This window comes from Cryptomeria japonica, chromosome 9, assembly GCF_030272615.1.
Source record: "Cryptomeria japonica chromosome 9, Sugi_1.0, whole genome shotgun sequence".
Lineage (NCBI taxonomy): Eukaryota > Viridiplantae > Streptophyta > Pinopsida > Cupressales > Cupressaceae > Cryptomeria > Cryptomeria japonica.
Genome location: NC_081413.1, coordinates 481,201,187 through 481,217,375, shown reverse-complemented (window position 1 = coordinate 481,217,375; position 16,189 = coordinate 481,201,187). Strand labels below are relative to the sequence as shown.

The following is a 16,189-nucleotide window of genomic DNA, read 5'->3' as shown; positions in this document are numbered from 1 at the left end:
AATCAGAATATGTTGCAGCAGCAACTAACTGTACATAGGTATTATGGCTTAAGCAAATGTTGAAAGACATAAAGGTAAAATGCAAAGAACCCATTACTATATAATGTGATAACACTGCAGCAATTGATATATCTAAGAATCCGGTATTACATTCTAAAACAAAACATGTTTCTATCAAACTGAATTTTCTAAGGGAAAAAGTTGAAGAAAAGGAGATAAAACTGGTTTATGTGAATACTAAAGAATAGCTTGCAGATATTTTTACAAAAACTTTGCCTAAGGAGACTTTTGAATATCTCAGAGATCAACTTGGAGTCATACCACCACCGGTAGAGACTAAGATAGTTGATGATTGTCATCAACCAACAGAATTAAAAAGACAAATCTTTATTCCGGTATTTGATGAGAAAGCTACTTCTCAGGGGGAGTAGTTGGTATTTTTGTATGGACTTGAATTTTGTAGCTTTGGCATTTGATGTCAAAGGGGGAGAGATATCTATGGAAAAACACATTATCTTTTGAGGAAAGATTGGTATTGAAAATAAATCTTTGGATAAACACATGTTGCTCCCAAGGGGAGAAATGGAGATTGTTGGTTTTTGGTATTTGGCATTTATGTTTTGGCACTTTGATGGTTTTTCCATCTTGTGTTGCCATCAATGCCAAAGGTGGATATTTTTGGTATTTTGGTATGGTTTTGTCATTGATGTCAACACCAATTGAAAACAAGCACTTTGGAGATCCAACAACACTCACTGGCAAGCAAGTAAATTGTGCAATAGTTACTGGTATATGGTTCACCAATATCTGGAATAGTATGGAAGACACTTGGTAATGTTGAAGACATTGTGTGGACATTTTGTTTTGAAGAATTAATCATTGGTATGTTCATATTTGCATATTTTCTTTTATCGGCAAATAGGTCCAGTTATCTAGGGTTACACCGACAGGTTTATCTTTTCTAGATCAGCATGGCACGCTATGGAGATGATTTATTATTGATGTAAATGCATTAAGCCGACATGTTTAATCGGTTATTGCATCGGATATTATATTGTTTGTAAAATGATTTTATTGTAATATCTTGTAGAGCCGACCTACTAAAATTGGTCTTAGGGTATGGTATAAATGTAAGATCTTATTTGTAAGATCAAGTGTGAAATGCAAAAATGAATTGAGTGAAGGTATATGTGAGATCAAGCAGAGGTATACACAAAGATTTCATTTGAAGGTGAAGCTAGGTTTTTGTATAAGCATATCAGCATTACACCAGTACTGAATCCGACATATGAAGATGCTATTTTGTGTAGTACATTCTTATTGGATTTAACCATCCAACTATAGTCAGTGTGACTCCCATTTTGTGATTGAGCAGTGAGCTCTAGGCTGTTGGCCTTTCTGCATGTGCAGACCCCATTTATGTACACTTACTATCTGCAGTAGTATCATCTGATTGTGGGTAAGGTTTCCCACCATGGTTTTTCCCCTTACAGGGTTTCCACGTACAAATATTGGTGTTATGTGTTGTGTTTCATGCATTAATCTTTACCGGTATAGCAATTTACTGTTAACACTATCTACCGACATACTTAACTAGTTTACCGGTATTAAGCATTAAGTTGGTCAATTAGTTTTTGGTTTGAATTTATTAGACAACTGATTCACCCCCCCCCTCTCAGTTGTCTCCAGGACCTAACATATACTAGAGGCATTTAGGATCTTGCATTTACCATCCTTGAATTGTAGATCATAACCCTTATCAACCATCTGTCTAACACTCAAAAGATTATGCTTCAAACCTTCAACACACAAGACATCATGAGTGTTATTCTTACCACCATAAGAGATAGAACCTCTCCCATGGATCACACAGGCTTTGTCATCTCCAAATATTACTATTCCACCATCATACCTTTCCATACTCACAAATTTGCTTTTATCACCAGTCATATGATGTGAACAAACATTTTCAATCACCCATTCATTTTTCTCTTCTACTTTAGTAGCTAAAGTTTTCTCCTCAATAGTGCAGCTTCTGGAATCAATAGGTACTAGTCCATCTTCCTTAATGGAAATAAACACAACTTCATCTCCTTCTGATTCTTCATTTTTAACAGCTTCATCAACAACATAATAACAGTTATTTTGATTCCTATACTTCTGGTTAGGCTTGTAAGGCTTATCATAGTTATCATGCTTCTCATATCTATCATTCCTATCATGCTTATCAAACTTATCATGTCTATCATACCTAGCCATTCTCTCCTAGAATCTAGAAGAAAAATGTCCTATCTTATTTCAAGAGAAATATTTCAAAGGAAGTTTTCTATCATACTAACTGACTCCTTAGGCAATCTCTGGGAAATCAATGCTTCAAGCTCATCCAACTCTTTTTCTTTCTCTTTATCTCTTTTCTCTCTTTTTCATATCTAGATATTCCACACTCGTCAGAATCATACTTCTGTTTATCGAATACAAATGGGAATTCTCTAAATGTTGTCTCAGACTTTCCATGTGATTCTCCAAATTCTCTTAGCTCAAATTTAGCAATCTTTCCAACCAGCATATCTCTTGTCACTATAGTCACACTTTGGATATCATAAATAGTAGCAAATTTATGTTCATAAGGAGGCAAGGATCTCAACACCTTAGCAACAATTTCATCTTCCTCAAAGGTTCCACTGCCACATCTAATACCTAGGACCAAATCATTCACCTTAGCCATGAAAGAGTGTATGTTCTCATCATATCCCATCTTCAACATCTCATACTTTCCTTTCAATCTCTGTAACTGAACAACTTTCACTCATTTATCTCCTTCATACAAGATTTCAAGCTTCTCCCAGATCTCATGTGCAGTCTAAAGTCCCATTACATTTATCATTTCAGAATCAGTCAGGGAACTAAGCAATGCTTCCTTTCCTCTAATATTATGTTCAGCTTCATTGGTCTCATTAGCAGTAGTCAGTCCATGCGGAAGAGTAGAATAGGTATTTTTTGTAATCTTCGAGTAATCTTCTCCAAGACATTTCAAGTGCACTTCCGTCTAGTTCTTCCATATAGTATAGTTACTTCCATCAAACCTCATACTATCCTTCTTAAAGATAACACTCAGAGCTACCATCCTGGATCTCCTCATGTGGTTAAGCTTCTTCCGGGGGATAATGATACTTATTGTTAGCAGCAATAAGGAGAGAAAACTGAGAGGGGCAATGAATCAGTTTTCACCAGCTCTATAAATTTAATCACAAAACATAGATCTGATACATTACAATAATAATATAGATAAGCAAATTAAAAACACAACACACAACACCAAGATTTTGATGTGGAAAAACCACGATGGGAACCTACCCACAATAAGATGATACTTTGCAATAGTATGTGAAATATTACAATGGGGAATGCACATGCATTTAGGAACACTACAACCCTCAGGGAAGTCTCATTGACTTAAAACAAAATTCAGACTACAATCGAGATGAAATCAACTAAAAGAATAGAATATGCAAATGCTTGATTATAGTTGTGGTTAAGCACAGTTTTCCACTCAGCAACACCAATCTCTCCTCAATCACAAAACCGAAGGATAAATCACTTGTGCGCACATACACAACTCTCTGATAACTCATACACAACATCGACATAAGAATTACATGACAACATCACCTATTTATACAATTCATCAACCTTGACAACTAGGGAGGCTAAACCCTCAACTCACAATTACAAAATTACATCACACGATACAAAGATCGACCACTAGAACAATATAAATATTTACCTAACATAACATGGACCTAATTCAAATTCCCAAATGCACAACTCTGCCGAAAATCACGCCAAGATCAACTGCAACACACTACACCACTAGAAATAGCACATAACATGAGAATCATCAACCTAAAACTTGCACAACTATCAATGCGGATCGATAAAAAAAAATAGGACACGATTAGGAAAGACCAGCAAGTATGTTAGAATCATCAAAAATAGTTGCATGAACACCACTTATCAAATCTTCATCGATCAACATCTGAAACTCTAGAACACTTGAAGAACAACAACTGTCATGAAGAAAGATAACTTGTGGAGCATAAAATCATGAACCATCTGAAATGAAGATACACAATACCATCCCAAACAATATCCCAAAATATCAGCTCAAGATCTGATCACACTGGAATATACCGGAGGAAATACTGAACTCTACAAAATAGTGATCAGCAAAACAAAACTGCAAAATCGGATCATAAGATCTTCCCAATCTGCAAACACTGGAGAAAATCACAAGAATATATTGACATCAATGACCAACAATATCCAATAATTGCATCATTCAAAAATATGAGTATGTTTATAGTGTTAAAATCCCCTTCCAATTAATTTAGTTACCTTCATTATTTCACACACACACACACACACACACACACACACACACACACACACACACACATGCATGAGAAAATACACTTGATGTGTGAATATTTTAGTGACTACAAGTATAGAGCATAAAATCCACTTGGCTCCATGGGTTTGTGTGTGCTCATATCATCAATGGTGGTTATAATAGCACCCTAGCCAATATTGTTACCCAACCATAGCCATCATTTCTAATTTGGATGATTTTCCCTAATTTCATTTATATTCACCTTTGGTTACCAATTTAGTAATGTCTAGTTACCCTAATGCATAGTTGTGAGTGATTTGTAAATATTGTTTGTGCAAAGTCAGTAATATGTGAATTGTTGATATTTAATGTGCATATATTAATGGTATTTTAATATTATTATGATGCTATGATATTTAATTGTGAAATATGGATTATATGTATTCGATTTGATGTGGATCACATGCTTTTATATTTGGGGGTCTTTTGGGAGTTAATTGGTTTTATTTGTCTAATTTAATTTTTAATATTTTAATATTTTCGCTTCAAAAAGTGAGATATAATTGGTAACCAAAGTTTTATTTTGAACACTACTTTTTTTTTTCCTATACTTACTCTCAAAACCCTACATAGCCATTTTGAATTTTTTTTAGTAGAATTTTGTGGGTATGAGCTCAAAAGATTTGTGTCGTCAAGCTTTTTATGTTGTTCAAATTTTGTGGCCTCTTTTGGTGTGTTTGGCTTTCATTTTAATTTTGAAAATTTCTTCAAGTTGAACATATGGATCTTGATTTTCTCCATTGTTTCTCTACTTTAGTGTTTTATTCTTGTTGCAAAAGGTTTATAAATGGATTTAGAATACTTCCATAATTTTATTTTGTCTTTTGACTGCATATTTGAATTTATTATTTGAAATTTGAAAACTATGGTCAATATGGGGAAACTCTACCCAAATTTTTATAGATGGATGACATGTGGATTTAGTGCATTTTTGGAGTGTTGCATAGTTGCATATCAATGGGTTTTCCCATTATTTTATTTATTAAGTTTGAATTTTGAAGCTTTTGAGAGGTCCATCAATGGTAGATGGCCTCCATGACTGGTTTTAGCCAAAATGGGCATTTGATAAGAAGTTGAAATTTGTTGCTTTAACTATGATTTTGTTTTGTGAAATCATGATATTATATGAGTAAATTTTATTAATGAATTGATTCAAATATATTTTATTGGCATTATGGCCAATTGAGTATGTTATGGTTGTATGTGAAAATAGTAATGTAAATATAATTCTTTGATATGTATTGAGAATTTTTGCGCTTAATTGATGGAAGTGATTGTCTTGAAAACGGGTATCTCTATCTTTTTATTTCATGTTTTGTATTTCTTAAGCCTAGGGTAGGTAGTAGAGTCAATGATGGGAGTGGCTCCCACTCACGTCCTCTACCCATAAGTGGTATGAATGACAATTGCATTTGGGGATTTTCATAGTCAAGTATTAGTATAAAAAAATAGGGTAAAACACTAATAAGATAATTGGATTCCTCAAGCATGCCATGAGTACTATCATGAGGCTATAGGTGTCTTGAGGAATGCCTGCACATGGAGCATTGGGACTTGTTCGGAGAGGCATGCCCACTCATGTAGCATTAGGATTTGCATGATTGTAATTCTCATCCACATGAGAGAATATTTGGTTCTAGTTTAGCCATCTCTTTGAGCTACATAATGACACTCCCCGCTCTTATTGTTTATGTACAGTCTTATTCTCTATGTACCTATCCCTATAGGTATGAGTAGCAAACAAAAGATGATATTCCTTCCATTTTGATAGTTCCCTTTTATGGATTTATGTGGAATCCTTATAGGTTGGTCATTTAGCCCTATTATCTCTTTGATGATTGGACTCATTCTTGATGCTTGATATTGCTCCTTCTTATTGAGAACAATCTTGTTACTACATGAGATTAATTTATTGGGATCATGACTTTACCATATTTTACCTTCATGTTGCATTATGCTCCTTAATTGTCAATGTGATCATGTTAGGTCATCTAGAATAGCTTGAAATTATATGAGCTTATCAATGGAATTCAAGGTAAACTCCATTTCCTTAGTTTTTGTACCGAAAAGAAGATTGAATTCTTGAATAATATTATCAACTGGGAGCAACTTATTATCATCATCAAATACCACACACTCTTGTTGTGCCTTTCCCAAATCCTTGATTAACCTTTCTAGAGTGTCCATTTCATACTCCAAGGCCTCACACTATTCAATATACATTTCTCTTATAGGAATGACACCAACTTCTACCAATTCTTTTGATTCGAAGTCTCTAAGTTTTAACCATACATCTGTAGCGTCCTAAAATTGCGACACTTGCAATTTCGACTGCATTTTGGTCTTCACGATGGCGACGCAACACGCAACCTGAATGGAGACCCCAAAACTTGCTCACGACACTGAAAACTACATTTTTCAAGCACCCTGGCCTGAACCTCCTTGCACCCTGATGTCCCGGGAGGTGGGACCAGAGCGCCCAATGCCATGGTCCCTCAGGACCAGGGCGCCCAGCGCCCTGGTCCCTGGGTCCTATTTTGGGCCCGGTTTCCTAAGTGATATCGGGTCTTTTTTATTGCAATTTGGAAATATACTTCCCTGGTCGGCCTAAGGTCGGGAAAATCAGTCTATCAGCCCTAAATGACAAGTATATAAACTACATTTTTCTCTCTCATTTGATATGAGGAGGATATGTGTACAAAGCGTGGAAATTATACTCAAGCATTCAAGCATTCAAGCATTCAAGCAATTGATCATTCCAAGTCTCCATTCAAGGCTAAGTGTTGCATTCAAGACAAGGATTCAACCATTGAAGAGGAGATCACATACTACATGCTACAACATACAACATACAACATCTAAACCTTCGCACATAAGGATACAAACATCCTTAGAACAAGGTATTAGTACTTGTTTTACAGTCATTTACATTTACAGCTCTTGCTCATTTCTTGGTTAATTCCAAAACCAGGGTTTGACCTAAAGGCAAACCCCTAATCCCTAACCCCCCAATCGTCTTCGCTTTTCTGTGTGTAGGTTGCAGGTACGCGGCTGAAATTGAAGATCTGGAATCCTTGTGCAGAGACGAACAGATCCCCCTTCGTTTCGCGGATTTTTCGGAGGACCGTGGCGCCGGGCACCATCGTCCTGACAAATTTTGCCCAAATTTGCAGGACAACGCCGTATCGACATTTTACTGCTAATTCCAGGTCCGCAGCTTCATCCTATAACCTAAACTCAGTTTATAAGCGAATCTTTATGACTTTCTATGCATCCTTAGCTTAATTTCCTTAATCAACATTCTTTACAAAAGAGGGTAGCCTTGCTTTCCTAACCCTTGAAATTCATTTAGTATCCAATCTTACATCGTGTGGGATTGAATCTTATGAGTTTCAACCCCTCTTTTGAATGTAAAGTCTTCCCCCTAAGTGAAAACCCATCGAATCCTAGCGAACCTCCCTTCTCTCTCCTTGGAGTTAGAAAAGGGGAGACCAACTAGGGTTCGACCGCGATTTTCCGCTTTACATTTTGGTGAACCCGACGTGAACATCCTTTCTGATTTTTCATGCTTAGATCTGAAAAAATTGATTACATTTCCATGTTTGATCTTTTGCAAAGTTTTAGAGGTGATTGCATTAAAACCCTAAAATTTCTTTTTAGTAATTAAACTTGCGAAATGTCTAAATGTTAATGCTTGTTTCAGATCTGTCCTTCTATTACAAATTATCAATTCATATTTGTGCTTTAATTCTGAAAATTAAGTGGTTAAAAGTCAAAACCCTAATTTTTGAAACCCTCTTGATTCAACCTTTGTCCGACAATTTGACCGATCAAAACATCTCCAAATCAGCTGTAACTTTGGATTCCGCAATAAAATCACAATATCTTTCATCCCTGAAAATTTGGAAAAAAGTTGCGAGGACTGTGTTGCACTCCGAGCGCCATCGTCCCCGACATTTTTCCCAAAATTTCGGGAGCAAGATCTTGCTGTATTTTCTTGCTAAAATCCAGAATTTTGGCTGATTTTGTCAATTATAACACTTTCAAAATTACAGTCAAAGTTGGTCTTGTGATTGCTTGGTCTAAGGCTCCTAATCATTCAAAAATTATCGAAACTGAAATTTTGTGTCAAAATTGTGTTCTTACTGTCTTAGATTTGAAAATTGTATTTGCATTCATTTGAAATTTCAGTGCTTTATTCAAATATCTGCATTTTGTGACTTTTGAAATTAAGTGCCTAATTACAACAACTTTGATTTCCGCTTTCAAAATTGAATTTTGCGTGAAATTGAGTCAATTTTCAAATTTCAAAATTTGCATTGCTCTTGACATTCCCTCTAAAATCATAAAATTCAAAATTTCAGTCTCCCTCTCTTTTTCAAAATTCAAATTTTGCATTTTTTGACAATCTTGATAGGGTTCAATTTTGAATTTGCAACTTTAATTTGGCCTATCTACAGATCGTAAAATCCCTCAATTTTTTCAGATTAGCTCTAAAATCATCATACCTTTCATCCCTGCAAATTTCGAAAAAAGTTGCAGGGACCGTGTTGCACTCTGAGCGCCACGGTCCCGAACATTTTTTCTGAAATTTCGGGAGACTGTTGTGATTGCATTTAACAGCTTAAATCTGGAAGATTGGCTGGTTTTACTGAAAATTGCTACCTCTAAAATCAAAATCTTCTCTCTCTCTCTAGTGCATGAGTTTTACAACAATAAGCCCTACTTACACTATTCCCGTTAGACGAAGCCGTAGAATTAAGTCTTTCCGAGGTTTAACTACTGAGGAGATGGAACCTAATTTGAGTAGTCTTTTTAACGAGGACATGGGTAATTCCTCTAATCCTCCTAATGATGAAGAAGCTCCCCATGAAGTTTCTGTTGAACAACTTTCCAAATTGGATAACCAATTTGACGATTTTCACCAATGGATGTCTCATGAGTATCCCGATAGTCAAGCTCTTCCTTTAATTGAGGGTCTAAAACATATGCTTCAAAGTGATAAGAATGGAATTGATGTTTTACGTGGTATCGCACACATTGTGGATTCGAATGTGATGCCTATGAAGAGTTGTGCTGAATCTTTAGGTTATACACAACCTCCTACACAAGTCAATCATTCTATTCCTTTGACCACTTCTATTGCTAGTATACCTACCTTTACATCAAACATCATGGCTACCTCTATACAAGACATTCCTCCTGTGATTACCAGTCATGGGGGCAATCCTCCTTCTTCAATTAACCCTATTCCTTCATTTAATCCGACTTCTTCATACATTCCTTCAATGAGTGTTCCCATTACATCTTCACAAATGAACATGATGCAAGGGGGCAATTCATTTAATCATTCCATTCCTCCTTGTAGTGTTCCTCCTATCCAATCATCCCCTATGGTTGACTATCATAGGGTCCCACCACCTTACTCTTTACCTTCTTTCAATAACATCACACCTCCATCTCAATCTAACACACCTAATATGAACTCTTCGACTGAAGCTACCATTAATAATCTTGCACAAACTGTCTCTTCTTTACAGCAACAAATTGCCTCTATGAATCAATCTAAGTTTAGTGTGCCTACATTTGATGTTGCGAGCCCACTTTCTCTTGACATTGTTCGAGCTATTCCTCCTAAGCATGTTGAAATCCCGCATTTGGAACTTTATAATGGTAAAGGAGATCCTCTAACACATGTTAAGACTTTTCAAACAATATGTACTGATTTTGCTTATGACCAAAGGTTGCTTGCAAAACTATTTACTAGAACATTAAGAGACAAAGCCCTACAATGGTATTGCTCGTTGCCTTCTTATTCTATTACTTCTTTCGAACAACTTGCAAATGCTTTCATTCAACAATTTCAAAATAATATAAGTCCTAAAGTTACTTTGATTGATTTAATGCATTGTAAACAAGGTGTTAAAGAAAAAGTGACTGATTTCATTAGTAGATATAAGCATTTGTATGCTCAAATTTCTTTTCCAGTGCCTGACAATGATATTCAAAGAATCTTTATTTCTAATTTGCAAAAAGATATTCGAGACAAACTTCTGTTTTCTGAGTTTACTTCTTTCCAACAGTTGTGTGCCACTCTTCACAATTATCAACTGACTGTGAGTCAAATGGAACAATCACATCCTATGGCTCTGAGTGATAAGGGTGATAGCAGTCAACAACCATTTGGGAAGTTTAAACCGAATAGAGATTCCATCAAATTCAATGAAAACATCATCAACAACAATGTGAATGCAGCATCAGGTGTGCCTCCTATTTCTAAATTTTTCAAGAAAGAAAGAAAGTATACTCCTTTGAATGAATCATTGCATGATATTATGAATAAGTTATTGGGACAAAATGTGCTTACCCTTCCTCCTATAAGACAAATTGATCTTGCAAAGATTACTTCACCTTATTTTGATCACAAAGCTTTTTGTCACTTTCATCGTCAGCCTGGGCATGATACTGAAAAATGTTTTTCTTTAAAGGGTAAAATTCAAGATTTGATTGATAATAATACTATTTCTGTTTCTGGAGTGAATGATAAAGGCAACACATCTGTAGCTCCTCCTAACCAAAATCTTCAGATTTTTACTGATCCATTACCTTCTCATACTTCTCATACTTCTAATGTGATTGAGGCTAATGATTCCTCTTTCTCATCTGATGGTCTTGTGTCTATGACTCCGAATGTGATTAACTTTGTAGAGCAGCAAGAAAACCCTAAAGAACCTTCCATCACATTTGATTCTAGCGAAACCATTAGGGCACCTGATGGTCCTTTATACATAGTTGCAAAAGTCAATAATATGCCTTGCCGTGGAGTGCTTATTGATCCTTCATGCATGGTTAATGTTATTACTGAAGAATTTCTTTTTACTTTGCAATTGAATCAAGTGATCTATGACAAAACAGATGTGATTGTGAAATTATTTGATGCATTTTCTTCTCCTGCAATTGGTTCTATTACATTGCCTATTGAGGTCCATAACAAATCTCTTGATGTGAACTTTGCTATTATTCCATCTTCCGAACAATTTCATGTGAAGCTTGGCTATCCTTGGCTATCTTCCATGAAAGCTATTGCTTCTCCTATTCATAAGTGTTTGAAATTTCCCCATAATGGTGAAGTTGTTACTGTCAATCATAGTCTCTTTAAACCAGCTGAAAGAACCTCTAGTGTTCCTATTGATTACTTTTGGCCCAAACAATTCCAATCTCTTCCTCCACGAAGTGATCATCTTTTCAAATCTTATCAAAAGTGGAAAACAGATATGATCCTATCTCTAAGTGAACCTAGAGCACCTAAACTTGACATTCCTATCATTCTTGAGAAGGAAATTCTTCCTTTGAAAGACAAAAGTAATGTCTTTCCCCAAGAAGATTCCCAACCCGTCCCTATGGATGCGACTATGTCTATGCCTAATAAATCTTCTAAAAGTAGACCTATACCTCCTCGTCATGATGGACTTGGTCTTCTTCCTAAACCAAAAACTCCTCCTTTATATGGAGTAGTTCCTCCTCCTGCCTTCTATAGAGAGAAGAGACCTTCTTCTTATCCTATTATCCAGCCTAAGAGACCACAACCTAAACACCCAAGTGATAGGGATGAGAACATTCCTCCTCCTCTATCTTCTACACTTCCTACTAAGACTAGACGTAATCGTTCTGCACGGGAACGTCGACGAAAGCGTCGTCTTAGGGCTCAAGCAGCTGCTTCTCAAACTTTGCAATCTCCAAAAACACCTTCAACAAGCATTATTCCATTTTCTCCTCAGCCGGATATTGAGCCTAAATCTCCTAAACATAAGATGCATGATGGTCTTGATCCTGTGCGAGTTAAAGATCCTATTTTTATAAATCTTGATGATGATATAGATGAAAATATTACTCCTCTTGCTTCTAATAGTGAATATGAACTTGTTGATATTGATAACCATTTATCTAATGAATTTTCTAAAGCACTTATCCTAGCTCCTAGACAAGAACAATGTGGCTTGGAACATGAACATAGCCCTTGTTTGGATCTTGTGATAGCTCCATTTGCTGTGTTGGATGTTCCTCCTCTAGCGTGTTCCCTGCCTTCCCGAAACATTGATCAGCAAGATCGGGGGGTAGATGACATGCTAGACTAGTTACATTAGCATAGCAGACTCTCTCCCCCTCTCTTTTGTTACTTCTTCTATATGTTATTTTCATTCTTCTATTTGTCGTCCTTAGTGTTGTCTACTTGAGGATGATGCAAAGCATTGAGATCTCTCGGTCTCTCTCATGTTGACTCAAAAGACACATGTGTTCCCTTCTTCTAGGTGACCTTCCTTGATTGGGGAATGAAGAACAATTATGCATACATACATATGATATATATACATGACTTATCATACAGCATACTAACCCCAAGGAAAGCGAAGTCACCTCGTGCTTTGTGTTTTGTGTCTATTATCCTTGGGCTTATCTCACACTTGGGGGCTAAATCCTTGCGATAACGTGCTCCTTTTTCCTTTCTCATTTCTTATGTGTATCACTACGTTAAAACAATCACCTCCGTTGAGGCGTGTGCGATCGCTTTAACGTAGGGGGGCATACACCCTGTCTATCCTTTCAAAGATACTTGAAAATTTCTTGGCAAACTTAGCTTTGTCTTGAAGATTTTTGGTATTTCTTTTGCATGACTCATAGTGAGGGAACCTTACTACTGACAGTCATGGTTCTTCCTCGTGATCTTCCCTTTTACTTTGTCAATCGAAGTTGTAAGATCCTTAGTCCACTGGGGGCTTGGTGTATCTTGCCTCCTTGACGTGGTGAAAGTCTTTCAATGTTGTTTCCTTGTACTTTACTGGAAGTATGAGCATACATACTCCTGCTAAAGTGGGGGCTAAATGTAGCGTCCTAAAATTGCGACACTTGCAATTTCGACTGCATTTCAGTCTTCACGATGGCGACGCAACACGCAACCTGAATGGAGACCCCAAAACTTGCTCACGACACTGAAAACTGCATTTTTCAAGCACCCTGGCCTGAACCTCCTTGCACCCTGATGTCCTAGGAGGTGGGACCAGAGCGCCCAGCGCCGTGGTCCCTCAGGACCAGGGCACCCAGCGCCCTGGTCCCTGGGTCCTATTTTGGGCCCGGTTTCCTAAGTGATATCGGGTCTTTTTGATTGCAATTTGGAAATATACTTCCCTGGTCGGCCTAAGGTCGGGAAAATCAGTCTATCAGCCCTAAATGACAAGTATATAAACTACATTTTTCTCTCTCATTTGATATGAGGAGGATATGTGTACAAAGCGTGGAAATTATACTCAAGCATTCAAGCATTCAAGCATTCAAGCAATTGATCATTCCAAGTCTCCATTCAAGGCTAAGTGTTGCATTCAAGACAAGGATTCAACCATTGAAGAGGAGATCACATACTACATGCTACAACATACAACATACAACATCTAAACCTTCGCACATAAGGATACAAACATCCTTAGAACAAGGTATTAGTACTTGTTTTACAGTCATTTACATTTACAGCTCTTGCTCATTTCTTGGTTAATTCCAAAACCGGGGTTTGACCTAAAGGCAAACCCCTAATCCCTAACCCCCCAATCGTCTTCACTTTTCTGTGTGTAGGTTGTAGGTACGCGGCTGAAATTGAAGATCTGGAATCCTTGTGCAGAGACGAACAGATCCCCCTTCGTTTCGCGGATTTTTCGGAGGACCGTGGCGCCGGGCGCCATCGTCCCGACAACTTTTGCCCAAATTTGCAGGACAGCGCCGTATCGACATTTTACTGCTAATTCCAGGTCCGCAGCTTCATCCTATAACCTAAACTCAGTTTATAAGCGAATCTTTATGACTTTCTATGCATCCTTAGCTTAATTTCCTTAATCAACATTCTTTACAAAAGAGGGTAGCCTTGCTTTTCTAACCCTTGAAATTCATTTAGTATCCAATCTTACATCGTGTGGGATTGAATCTTATGAGTTTCAACCCCTCTTTTGAATGTAAAGTCTTCCCCCTAAGTGAAAACCCATCGAATCCTAGCGAACCTCCCTTCTCTCTCCTTGGAGTTAGAAAAGGGGAGACCAACTAGGGTTCGACCGCGATTTTCCGCTTTACAACATCGTAGCAAAATTTGAAGCTTTTGTGAAAAGGTGTCCAATGTTTGGTCCAATTCTGATTTCATGTTATCCAAACCATCAATTAACTTGGTAGAAGAACTCAAAAGATGAGTACCTTGAGAAATCATCTTGTCAATCCATTCACCAACCACCCTTACTCGTGCGCCTATACGCTCCACTTTATTCATTGATGCATCATCAACTACTATTTCAACATGACCCACTATCTCAGATTATTTGGTGATTTTGATCAGCACTATGATCAACTACTTTTTTCAACATTTATAGTGATCTCTTATTTTCTCGAGTTTATCATATCTTTTCACTAAAGCATCTAAGGAAGATTGGGCATCAACCTTTACACTATTATGACTTTGTATTTCTATCTCAATTCTTCTGACAGTATTATCCTCCTCTTCAACTTCATCATGAATTTTATCTAGGGGAGGTGTCACCACTTCTACATATTTAATCGTATTCCAATCTACCCTAATCCAAGTGAAATTTTTAGCATTCTTGATCATTTTAGGTTTGGTGGCAAGTAACAGACTGAAATAAAAATAATCTAGAGAAACACCTTATTTCTTCCTATGTGTGGTAGAATCCAACCATGGAGGTAGACCTAAAGAAAACATCTATTGAGACATATCTTGATGTTGAATGATGGTGGTGACAATGACTAGAGCACTAACTTGTACTGTAGGAGGAGTAATTGTTGGATATTGTTGCTACTAGGATATGTTGTTGTCATTGATGTCAACATATTCCCGTGTCTTGGTGTTGTTGTAATGCCTCACCAAGAAACCATACAGGTATTGACTAACATTTCCCAAGAAGAGTGAAATATTTTTTTTTAATTAAAACATTTAATGAACATTCAATTACATTAGTAGGATAAGTTTAAATAATAATGCACAAGTGGAATACTTCTACAACATTTCCCCTAAGGTTTCTTAATGTGATCACTTAATCTAACCATACATCACTTAAGGAAATTAATCTAACTAAAGATATCATTAATACATATATGTACTTAAACAAAATAATCAACTAAATTAATCCATTTTAGCAAGTATTGAATCATACATTTACATTTCATAATATAAATATTTCTAAAGCTACATTCATCAGGAACATAGTTTGTTGCATAAAATCAATGTTTCCATTAACTGATATAAAATCCTACCATCTAAGTCTAATTTCATATACATCAAGTTTAAATCAAAAGTAAATCATACTTACATCATGATTACATCATTTTGATTAAGGCATTCATATATATAGGTTACATCTGATACACATAAGTACCATTGACAGAAACATAAAGTCACCATCTAAAACATTGATTTCACCAAATCCAAGAGAGTAAGCTGGAACAAATATGAAGCCAATCTACACAAGACCAATATAAAATTTCTCATGGAAGAAGGCAACTACAACCTGACCATGTGGATCCAAAAGGCCACCCCCTATGCTAGGAGATAGACATAAGGCCCTCAAGCAAAACAAACAAGGAAACACAACACATGGGATAAACACATTTCCACCAAGTAAATCACAAGTGAGATACACATAGACTAACTCTAAATAGGAGTACTCAAGAGTATTCAAACACAAAAGAAGAACA

At 36.5% G+C, this 16,189-nt stretch overlaps 1 protein-coding gene across 1 annotated transcript in view; it reads left to right on the top strand.

The window, feature by feature from the left end:
• The window catches only part of LOC131858454 (uncharacterized), a 160,625-nt gene that overhangs the window by 40,644 nt on the left and 103,792 nt on the right, over positions 1 to 16,189 (top strand). The gene's annotated exons all lie outside the window — the stretch shown is intronic.